The following is a 12847-nucleotide window of genomic DNA, read 5'->3' on the forward strand; positions in this document are numbered from 1 at the left end:
TAGGGGGGCTACAGTTGCATAAAAGTGACCATAATACTTGGAAATAACCAAGCATAAAATTGGAAATTCCGGGTTAACTAATTTCCCCTCCTCCTCAATGCTTGGGTATAGCCTTGGCTATAATCAAATTTTTGCTCTTTTGACAGTTTCAGCTATTTTGTCAGTATCATCTGTTCCTAATCCTATATAAAAACAGCAAAGATACTAGACCATTATTCAGAAACCACCAAGAATTTGGTTCGCAATATTGGACAGTAACCGATTTATTGCAGCTTGTGCACGGAGTAGCTACGGCTCAGTTAAAAACTACATTGTAGCTATATTTTAATTAAATATTTAATTGGTATTTTGGTTGGGTTAGGTTACATTGTGTATGCAAGCCCGCTATACTTAACCCTCAACTCCCCCTAATATGCAAAACAAACAGCCCAAATTATATATATATATATATATATATATATATATATATATATATATATATATATATATATATATATATATATATATATATATATATATATATATATATATATATATATATATATATATATATATATATATATATATATATATATATATATATATATATATATATATATATATCATCACATATATATATATATATATATATATATATATATATATATATATATATATATATATATATATATATATATATATATATATATATATATATATATATATATATATATATATATATATATATATATATATATATATATATATATATATATATCCATCTCCCAAACGTCCCATTTGTTTCAACTCGTGTACCTGTAAATTGAATCAACCTGGGTGTTTGCTAAATTAATTAAAAAAAAACTTTCCGAAAAATAAGTTTTTCAAAGAAAAGTAAAGGCAATTTTAAACTTAAGCTCAGCAAATAAAAATACATGTTAAAATTCAAACTCAACACGACCAGAAATTACTATTAAAGAATAAATGAAACCCAAAATGAACAGAAATTAAATAAACAATCATAGCAAAAAACATGCAACAAGTAGGCCTAATAGTATAAATGAATAAATAGATCTTAAAGCGAGTAATGCTTAGATTGAATATGAAAATCAATCTTAAAACAAAAACAAATAGTTTGCTATTGAAATATAAATGAAACTTAAAACGAACAGAAATAAAATAAACAATCAATGCGAACAAACATACCATATATATTAATGTAAATCAAAAAATAAATCTTAAAACGAGTGAAACTTAAATTGAATATGCAACTCAAGCTTGAATCGAAAAAAAATAACTACAAACAACAGTTTGGGTATCGCCTCACTGCAGAAGCCTAAAACCTACTGCGTCATTGGCGCTTTACTGAAAACAATTCTTTGAAATATTTTCACTTTCGTAACTTTACGAAATCAAAAATTAATTAAGATTTTAGGGAATAAATATCAGCGTATGTATATTAAATTGACAATGCACATTTTTTTTCAGTAAACTCATTTGAATTTTTTTTCAGTAAAGTACAAAGTATATTCTGGCTTTTAGAAAGCATAGGGGTTTTGAACCCTACTCATATTAATTCATGCTCGTTTTGAGTTTGACTTTAATATTTATTTTAATTTTTGTTCGTTTTGGGTTTCATTTATTTATTGATACTGATTTGGGGTAGTTGTATGCTTGGTAGATTATATGATAGTCTGGACGCCAGGTGTTGAAAATGTGAACCATACCACGACGGAATGGGGCTGCTACGAGAATTAGCCTACCCTCCACCCCCTAAATTGACCATGCGGATTCAAAAATACCAATGGCACTTGCTTGCGAGTGGTGGAACACTCTGAAACTTGACATTCTAAAATATTTTGGTGTTTCATGCAAGAAAATGCATGTTCCACAAAGTTTGAGGTGCAGTTTTCTACTCAAATAGAAATGCCTAGAAGCCATAGAATGTTTTCATAACAAACTAACACGATTAGTCACAAAAAATGGCAGAGTTAAAAAAATGGCAAAACTATATGAGTCTTGAACAGTCTTGGAAAGTATAAACAAAATAAAATTGAATATTAGATATACAATGATATTAATTGTTGAAAGATCCATCAGTTAAAGATTTTTTTTTACTGTAATTTTTATTTTATTTTCAATGCTGTAAGAACTGGAAAAGAATGAATTTGTAACATACGAGTAATTCGTTTTCAGTGAAGTGCCAATGACGCAGAAGGCTTTAGGTTTTTACAGTTAAAGAAGGGGGCAGTATCCAAATTTTGTTTGTAGTGAAACTATATTTGTCTTGACCAATCTTGAAAAGAACTAATAAATTAGACTGAATATTTGATGCATAAGGATATTAATTGCTAAAAGCTCATCAGTTCAAAATTTTACTGTAATTTTAATATTTATTTTCAATACTAAGTACAAAAGAAAACATTTGTAATATAATTCGTTTTCAGTAATGCGCCAATGACGCAATAGGTTTTAGGCTTCTGCAGCATTTAAGTTTCACTCGTTTTAAGAATTATTTATTCATTTACATTAACATATGTTGTATGTTTGTTTGCATTGATTGTTATTTAATTTCTTTTCGTTTTAAGCTTTATTTATACTTCAATAGCAAAATATTTTTTTTCGTTTTAAGCTTAATTTTCATATTTAATCTAAGCATTACTCGCTTTAAGATCAATTTATTAATTTATATTATTACTTGTTGTATGTTTTTTGCTATGATTATTTAATTTCTGTTCGTTTGGGGTTTCATTTATTCTTTAATTTTAATTTCTCGTCGTTTTGAGTTTGAATTTTAACAGGTATTTGTATATCCTGAGCTTAAGTTAACTTATTTTTCGGAAAGTTTTTTTTTAATTAATTTTTGTTCGTTTTTGATTGAAAAAAGTTTAAATTTTTTATGGCATGGGGGGGGGGGTACTTACTGTCTGATTATTCTTGACTTTATAAAACAAATCTAGAACTTTCAATTTAAATCGAATGAGGCTTTTTTCAAAGTGTATACGATTACCTCTTTGATAAAAACCTTATATATGAACAATAGAGAGCTTGCATTACTTGTGGACAGCAGTTGACAACAATGAATGGATTGAAAAAATAGCTCCAATAAGGGGGTTTAGATCATTTCAATTGCTGACACAAAGGAATCACGACTGTTTGGAATTGACCTTGATAGGATTTTGTGTGCCAAAGCAATTTTGCATCTATCACAGAGTATGTATTTTAACCTTGTAATTGGATAATAATAATAAATTTCCTATGTGTTCTTCCCATACAAAACCCCTTCCCATAAGTTATAAACCCCCCCTAATAAGTTATGCCCCAAGGCATAACTTAAAACGCCTGCCCCCGGGCCCTGGTGGGCTTTGTCAACACCAGAGTTTATTATCTGATCTTTCAACTATTTTAACAAAATGACTATCTCGAAAATTTTATCTGATGCATTTAGGGCTTGGAGGAAGGGGGGGGGGGGGCTAGTTACCCTCCAATCTCTTTTGAATCTTAAAAAGTGAACAAGAACTTTCAATTTTCAGTCAAATGAGCCCTCTCTAAAGTTTATACGAGCATCCCTTCCATAAGAAATAGTGGGATGGATTCGGAGAATCCTTAAATTACAACCCTTGCCCTGAGGACTATGGGGGAGTTGTCATCCTCAACGACCTAATTTCCAGAACTTAAAACTACGTTTAATAAAATGGCTGTCTTAAAATTTTTATTGGATGTTCTTGGCAGAATGGGGCGCATGAGAGGGGGGTTGGGTCTCACCCAATCAATCTTGACTATTTAAAGGGGCCCTAGCCCTGTTAACTTTCAGGTCAAATAGTATGTCCTGAAGTTTTAATGACAACAATTTCAATACCTGCCTTATGTACTCCCTTGGCCTAACATAAAACCCTTGCCTTGAGGGTTGGGGGGGGGGGAGTTCCCCACCCCTGGATCCGCCACTGCCTAACCCTCTCTGTTTCTTTCCTTGTTAGGGAGGAGAGCAGATGCCTAATAGGTGTGTGTTAATACCAAAACATTTTAACTCTCATCAGACCTTCAGGTATAAACAGAATTAGTTCAAAGGAAGGGGTGGGGAAAAGGCAAAAATATATTTTCTATCTGTAAGTCAACTACACTAAACAAAATGGCTATCTCAAAAGTTTGATTGGATGTGTTTGGGGAAATGATGGGCGTGGGGGGGGGCTAGTTGCCCTCCAATCACTTTCGACTATAAGAAAGGCACTAGCCCTTTGAATTTCCAATTGAATGAGACTGTTTTGAAGTTTCTACGTCAGCGCCTTCTATAAAAACCCTGTATGCCCCCAGGGCATAACTTAAAACCCTTGCCCTGATGATTCTGGGGGAGTGTCCTCTTCAAAAATGTATTTTCAATCTGGAAATCAACTACGCTGAACAAAACGGCTAATTCAAAATTGTGATTGATTGTATTTTGGGGAATGCTGGGCGTGGGGGGGGACTAGGTACCCTACAAACATTTTCGACTATTAAGAATGGTACAATCCATTTGAATTTCCAATCGAATGAGCCTGTTTTGAAGTTTCTACGACAACGCCTTCTAAAAAAACCTTATATGCCCCCAGGGCATATCTTAAAACCCTTGCCCTGAAGATTCTGGGGGAGTCTCCTCTTCAAAAAAATATTTTCTATCTGGAAATCAACTATTCAAAAATCGAATGATCCTTTTTTGAAGTGTCTACTACAACGCCTTCTATAAAAACCCTATATGCCCCCAGGGCATAACTTAAAACCCTTGCCCTGAATATTCTGGGGGAGTGTCCTCCTCAAAAAAATATTTTCTATCTGGAAATCAACTACGCTGAACAAAATGGCTATCTCAAAATTTTGAATTGGATGTCTTTGGGGAACGCCTTCTATAAAAACCTTATATGCCCCCAGGGCATAACTTAAAACCCTTGCCCTAAGGGTTGTGGGGGATTGTCCTCCTAAAAAAAAGTTTCTATCTGAAAATCAACATATTTCTATCTGGTTGCAAAAACATATTTTCTATCTGGAAATCAACTACGCTGAACAAAATGGCTATCTCAAAATTGGATGTGTTTGGGGGAATGATGGGCGGAGGGGGGGCTAGGTGCCCTCCAATCACTTTCGACTATTAAAAAGGGCACTATCCCTTTGAATTTCCAATCGAATGAGCCTTTTTTGAAGTTTCTACGACAACGCCTTCTATAAAAACCGTATATGCCCCCAGGGCATATCTTAAAACCCTTGCCCTGAAGATTCTGGGGGAGCGTCCTCTTCAAAAATATATTTTCTATCTGGAAATCAACTATTCAAAAATCGAATGAGCCTTTTTTGAAGTGTCTACGACAACGCCTTCTATAAAAACCTTATATGCCCCCAGGGCATATCTTAAAACCCTTGCCCTGAAGATTCTGGGGGAGTTTCCTCCTCAAAAACATATTTTTTATCTGGAAATCAACTACGCTGAACAAAATGGCTATATCAAAATTTTGATTGGATGTGCTTGGGGAACGCCTTCTATAAAAACCTTATATGCCCCCAGGGCATAACTTAAAACCCTTGCCCTAAGGGTTGTGGGGGATTTTCCTCCTCAAAAACAAGTTTCTATCTGAAAATCAACACATTTCTATCTGGTTGCAAAAACATATTTTCTATCTGGAAATTAACTACGCTGAACAAAATGGCTATCTCAAAATTTTGATTGGATGTGTTTGGGGAAATGATGGGCGTGGGGGGGGGGGGTAGTTGCACTCCAATCACTTTCGACTATTAAAAGGGCACTAGCCCTTTAATTTCAAATCGAATGAGCCTGTTTTGAAGTTTTTACGACAACGCCTTCTATAAAAACCTTATATGCCACCAGGGCATAACTTAAAACCCTTGCCCTAAGGGTTGTGGGGGATTGTCCTCCTCAAAAACAAGTTTCTATCTGAAAATCAACTACGCTGAACAAAATGGCTATCTCAAAATTTTGATTGGATGTGTTTGGGGAAATGATGGGCGTGGGGGGGGGGGGGGCTAGTTACACTCCAATCACTTTCGACTATTAAAAGGGCACTAGCCCGTTAATTTCCAATCGAATGAGCCTGTTTTGAAGTTTATACGACAACGCCTTCTATAAAAACCTTATATGCCCCCAGGGCATATCTTAAAACCCTTGCCCTGAAGATTTTGGGGGAGTGTCCTCTTCAAAAACATATTTTCTATCTGGAAATCAACTACGCTGAACAAAATGGCTATCTCAAAATTTTGATTGGATGTGTTTGGGGAAATGATGGGTGTGGGGGGGGGGGGGCTAGCTGCACTCAAACCACTTTAGACTATTAAAAAGGGAAATATCCCTTTAATTTACAAACAAGTGAGCCTTTTTTTAAGTTTCTACGACAAATCCTTCTATAAAAACCTTATATGCCTCCAGGGCATAACTTAAAACACTTGCCCTGAGGGTTGTGGGGGATTGTCCTCCTCAAAAACATGTTTTCTATCTGAAAATAAACTACGCTCAACAAAAGGGCTATCACAAAATTTTGATTTGATGGGATTGGGGAAATGATGGGCGTGGGGGGGGGGGCTAGTTGCCCTCCAATCACTTTTGACTATTAAAAAGGGCACTAGCCCTTTAATTTCCAATTGAATGAGACTGTTTTGAAGTTTCTACGTCAGCGCCTTCTATAAAAACCCTGTATGCCCCCAGGGCATAACTTAAAACCCTTGCCCTGAGGGTTGTGGGGGAGTGTCCTCCTCAAAAATGTATTTTCAATCTCGAAATCAACTACGCTGAACAAAATGGCTATCTCAAAATTTTGATTGGATGTGTCTGGGGGAATGATGGGCATAGGGGGGGGGGGCTAGTTACCCTCCTATCACTTTTGACTATTAGAAAGAGCACTATCCCTTTGAATTTCAATCGAATGAGCCTTTTTTGAAGTGTCTACGACAACGCCTTCTATAAAAACCTTATATGCCCCCAGGGCATAACTTACAACCCGTGCCATGAAGGTTCTGGGGGATTTTCGTACTCAAGAACGTATTTTCTATCTGGAAACCAATTACCTTGAACAAAGTAGCTATATAAAAATTTGAGTGTAGAGTGTTGGGGGAATGATGGGCGTGGGGGGGGGGGGGGGCTTGGGGACATACAATCCATTTTGACTATTAAAAAGGGCACTAGCCCTTAAGTTCCAATCGAATGATTCTGTTTTGAAGTTTCTACGACAACGCCTTCTATAAAAAATTTATATATGCCCCCAGGGCATAACTTAAAACCCTTGCCCTAAGGGTTGGGGGGGATTGTCCTCCTCAAAAACAAGTTTCTATTTGAAAATTAACTACGCTGAACAAAATGGCTATCTCAAAATTTTTATTGGATGTGTTTGAGGGAATGATGGGCGGGGGGGGGCTAGTTGCCCTACAATCACTTCTGCCTATCAAAAATGGCACTAGCCACTTGAATTGCCAATCAAATGAACCTTTTTTGAAGGTTCTACGACAACTCCATGTATAAAAACTTAATATGCCCCCAGGACATGTCTGAAAACCCTTACCCAGAAGGTTCTGGGGGAGTGTCCTCCTCAAAAACATATTTTCTATCTGGAAATCAACTATTCAAAAATCGAATGAGCCTTTTTTGAAGTGTCTACAACAACGCCTTCTATAAAAACCTTATATGCCCCCAGGTCATATCTTAAAACCCTTGCCCTGAAGATTCTGGGGGAGTGTCCTCCTCAAAAAAATATTTTCTATCTGGAAATCAACTACGCTGAACAAAATGGCTATCTCAAAATTTTGATTGGATGTCTTTGGGGAACGCCTTCTATAAAAACCTTATATGCCCCCAGGGCATAACTTAAAACCCTTGCCCTAAGGGTTGTGGGGGATTGTCCTCCTAAAAAAAAAGTTTCTATCTGAAAATCAACATATTTCTATCTGGTTGCAAAAATATATTTTCTATCTCGAAATCAACTACGCTGAACAAAATGGCTATCTCAAAATTGGATGTGTTTGGGGGAATAATGGGCGTGGGGGGGGGGGGCTAGTTGCCCTCCAATCACTTTCGACTATTAAAAAGGCCACTATCCCTTTAAATGTCCAATCGAATGAACCTTTTTTGAAGTTTCTACGACAACACCTTCTATAAAAACCTTATATGCCCCCAGGGCATATCTTAAAACCCTTGCCCTGAAGATTCTGGGGGAGTGTCTTCCTCAAAAAGATATTTTCTATCTGGAAATCAACTATTCAAAAATCGAATGAGCCTTTTTTGAAGTGTCTACAACAACGCCATCTTTAAAAACCTTATATGCCCCCGGAGCATATCTTAAAACCCTTACCCTGAAGGTTGTGGGGGAGTGTCCTCCTCAAAAAAATATTTTCTATCTGGAAATCAACTACGCTGAACAAAATGGCTATTTCAAAATTTTGATTGGATGTGTTTGGGGAACGCCTTCTATAAAAACCTTATATACCCCCAGGGCATAACTTAAAACCCTTGCCCTAAGGGTTGTGGGGGATTTTCCTCCTCAAAAACAAGTTTCTATCTGAAAATCAACACATTTCTATCTGGTTGCAAAAACATACTTTCTATCTGGAAATTAACCGCGCTGAACAAAATGGCCATCTTAAAATTTTGATTGGATGTGTTTGGGGAAATGATGGGCGTGGGGGGGGGGGTAGTTGCACTCCAATCACTTTCGACTATTAAAGAGGGTACTAGGCCTTTAATTTCGAATTGAATGAGCCTGTTTTGAAGTTTTTACGACAACGCCTTCTATAAAAACCTTATATGCCACCTGGGCATAACTTAAAACCCTTGCCCTAAGGGTTGTGGGGGATTGTCCTCCTCAAAAACAAGTTTCTATCTGAAAATCAACTACGCTGAACAAAATGGCTATCTCAAAATTTTGATTGGATGTGTTTAGGGGAATGATAGGCGGGGGAGGGGGGGGGGCGAGTTGCCCTCCAATCACTTTTGAATATTAAAAAGGGCACTATCCCTTTGAACTTCCAATCGAATGAGCCTTTTCTGAAGTTTCTACGACACCACCTTCTATAAAAACCTTATATGCCCCCAGGGCATATCTGAAAACCCTTGCCCTGAAGGTTCTGGGGGAGTGTCCTCCTCAAAAACATATTTTCTATCTGGAAATCAACTACGCTGAACAAAATGGCTATATCAAAATTTTGATTGGATGTGTTTGGAGAAATGATGGGCGTGGGGGGGGGGGGTAGTTGCACTCCAATCAATTTCGACTATTAAAAAGGGCACTAGCCCTTTAATTTTCAATCGATTGAGCCTGTTCTGAAGTTTCTATGACAACGCCTTCTATAAAAACCTTATATGCCCCGAGGGCATATCTTAAAACCCTTGCCCTGAAGATTCTGGGGGAGTGTCCTCTTCAAAAACATATTTGTTTCCTGGAAATCAACTACGCTAAACAAAATGGCTATCTCAAAATTTTGATTGGATGTGTTTGGGGAAATGATGGGCGGGGGGGGGGGGGGGCTAGTTGCCCACCACTAACTTTTGAATATTAAAAGGGCACTAGCCCTTTAATTTGCAAATCAATTAGCCTGTTTTGAAGTTTCTACGACAACACCTTCTATAAAAACCTTATATGCCCCCAGGGCCTAACTTGAAACCCTTGCCCTGAGGGGTGTGGGGGAGTGTTCTCCTCAGAAACAAGTTTTCTATCTGAAAAGCAACTACGCTGAACAAAATGGCTATCTCAAAATTTTGATTGGATGTGGTTGGGGGAATGATGGGCGTGGGGGGGGGGGTAGTTGCCCTCCAATGACTTTCGACTATTAAAAATGGTACTAGCCCTTTTAATTTTCAATAGAATGAGCCTTTTTTGAAGTTTCTACGACAAAGCCTTCTATAAAACCTTATATGCCCCCAGGGCATATCTTAAAACCCTTGTCCTGATGGTTCTGGGGGAGTGTCCTCCTCAAAAACATATTTTCTATCTGGAAATCAACTAAGCTCAACAAAATGGCTATCTCAAAATTTTGATTGGATGTGTTTGGGGAAATGATGGGCGTGGGGGGGGCTAGAGTCCCACAAATCACTTTCGACTATTTAAAAGGGCACTATCTCTTTGATGTCCAATCGAATGAGCCTTTTTTGAAGTGACTACGACAACGCCTTCTATAAAAATCGTATATGCCCCCAGGGCATAACTTAAAACCCTTGCCCTGAGGGTTGTGGGGGAGTGTCCTCCTCAAAAATATATTTTCTATCTGTAAATCAACTACGCTGAACAAAATGGCTATCTGAAAATTTTGATTGGATGTGTTTGGGGGAATTATGGGCGGGGGGGGGGGGAAGGGGGCTAGTTGCACTCCAATCACTTTCGACTATTAAAAAAGGCACTAGTTCTTTAATTTCCAATCGAATGAGCATGTTTTGAAGTTTCTACGACAACGCCTTCTATAAAAACCTTATATGCCCCCAGGGCATATCTTAAAACCCTTGCCCTGAAGGTTTTGGGGGAGTGTCCTCCTCAAAAACATATTTTCTATCTGGAAATCAACTACGCTGAACAAAATGGCTATCTCAAAATTTTGATTGGATGTGTTTGGGGAAATGATTGGCGTGGGGGGGGGGGGGCGAGTTGCACTCCAATCACTTTCGACTATTAAAAGGGCACTAGCCCTTTAATTTCCAATCGAATGAGCCTGTTTGAAGTTTTTACGACAACACCTTCTATAAAAACCTTATATGCCCCCAGGGCATAACTTAAAACCCTTGCCCTAAGGGTTGTGGGGGATTGTCCTCCTCAAAAACAAGTTTTCTATCTGGAAATGAAGTACGCTCAGCAACCTGGCTCTCTGAACGGTTTGATTGGAGGTGTTTAGGGGAGTGATGGGCGTGGGGGAGGCTAGTGGCCCTCCACTCACTTTCGACTATTAAAAAGGGCACTATTCCTATGAATTGCCAATCGAATGAGCCTTTTTTGAAGATTCTATGACAACGCCTTCTATAAAAACCTTATATGCCCCAGGGTATATCTATAAACCCTTGCCCTGAAGGTTCTGGGGGAGTCTCCTCCTCAAAAACATATTTTCTATCTGAAAATCAACTACGCTGAACAAAATGGCTATCTTAAAATTTTGATTTGATGTGTTTGGGGGACTGATGGGCGTGGGGGGGGCTAGTTGCACTCCAATCATTTTGACTATTAAAAAGGGCACTAGCCCTTTCATTTCCAATCGAATGAGCGTGTTTTGAAGTTTCTGCGACAACGCCTTCTATAAAAATCTTATATGCCCCCAGGGCATAACTTCTAACCCTTGCCCTGAGGGTTGTGGGGGAGTATCCTCCTCAAAAATATAATTTCTATTTGTAAATCAACTACGCTGAACAAAATGGCTATCTGAAAATTTTGATTGGATGTGTTTGGGGAAAGTATGGGCGTGGGGGGGGGGGGGGCAAGGGGGCTAGTTGCACTCCAATCACTTTCGACTATTTAAAAGGGCACTAGTTCTTTAATTTCCAATCTAATGAGCCTGTTTTGAAGTTTCTACGACAACGCCTTCTATAAAAACCTTATATGCCCCCAGGGCATAACTTAAAATCCTTGCCCTGAGGGTTTTGGGGGATTATCCTCCTCAAAAATATATTTTCTATCTGGAAATCAACTACGCTGAACCAAATGGCTATCTCAGTATTTTTGTTCGGTGTGTTTTGGAGGACTGATGGGCGTGGGGGGGGGCCAGTTGCCCTCCAATAACTTTCGGCTGTTAACAAGGGCACTAGAACTCTCGATTTCCACTCGAATGAGCCCCCATTGAAGCTTCTACGACAACCCCTTCCATATGAAGTGCCTCTGGAAAAAATATATAAACAATACAAGATTGGAGCCGTACGGCCTTTACTATAGGCAACGCTGCAGCGTTGCCTCTGATAATGGACAAGTGCCTCAACAAGTTTTGCTTATAACCTGATATTATGTCTAACAATTTGGATGGGGGTTTGGTTGTTACCTAAAAAATAACACATTTATGATATTATATCTCACATAAGTAGAGATGCCTCAGGAGGTCCGATCAGCACACCATATATGGGCATAGAACCACGTGGTTTATGGTTTTTGTCAGTGAGAATGAAAAAACAGGAATTTTGTCACATTTATGGATGTTTTCATGGATGGTTATGTGTGTTGGTCGATTTATTTGATGTTTTTCATGGATGGTTATGGATGTTTTATGGTTTTTGTCAGTGAGAATTTGAAAAACAGGAATTTTGTCACATTTATAAATGTTTTTAGGGTTTTTGTCAGTGAGAATTTGAAAAAACAGGAATTTTGTCACATTTATGGATGTTTTTATGGTTTTTGTCAGTGAGAATGAAAAAACAGGAACTTTCTCACATTTATGTCTGTTTTTATGGATTTTTTCAGTGAGAATAGAAAAACAGGAACTTTCTCACTTTAATGTATTATTGAGTCTAATGGGGGCAGGTCAGTGAAACTTCCTTCTTGTTGTTGCTCGAGGCAAATGTTATGATCCAGAAATAGTATTTGTTGTTTTTACTCGAGCCGAATGTTATGAGTTTCCCTGAAACAGTTAGATCACGTGTTTCCTTCTCAGCCAATCAGAGGGCTTGCTTACATATTAGCGGTGGAGGGAATATGAGGAAAGGATTTTTGCTAAAGTTTTATTAGTCTGTGGATAGAATTCACTAAGTTTTTAGTTAGCAATGTAATAACATGAGTGAACAAGTTGAGTTAGAAATATCCTTTTATAGTAACTGTTCTATTTGTAAAGAACATTTTCATGATCTTGGATATTCTGGTGAACTTACTGAATGTTTAGATTGCAAAGAGGCAGAGAAAGATGAGAAGCATCTGGAGGAAACGAGAAGAAAAATTATATGTGA

Source organism: Artemia sp. Qi Xiang Cuo, chromosome 6 (assembly GCF_049724085.1).
Source record: "Artemia sp. Qi Xiang Cuo chromosome 6, ASM4972408v1, whole genome shotgun sequence".
NCBI lineage: Eukaryota > Metazoa > Arthropoda > Branchiopoda > Anostraca > Artemiidae > Artemia > Artemia sp. Qi Xiang Cuo.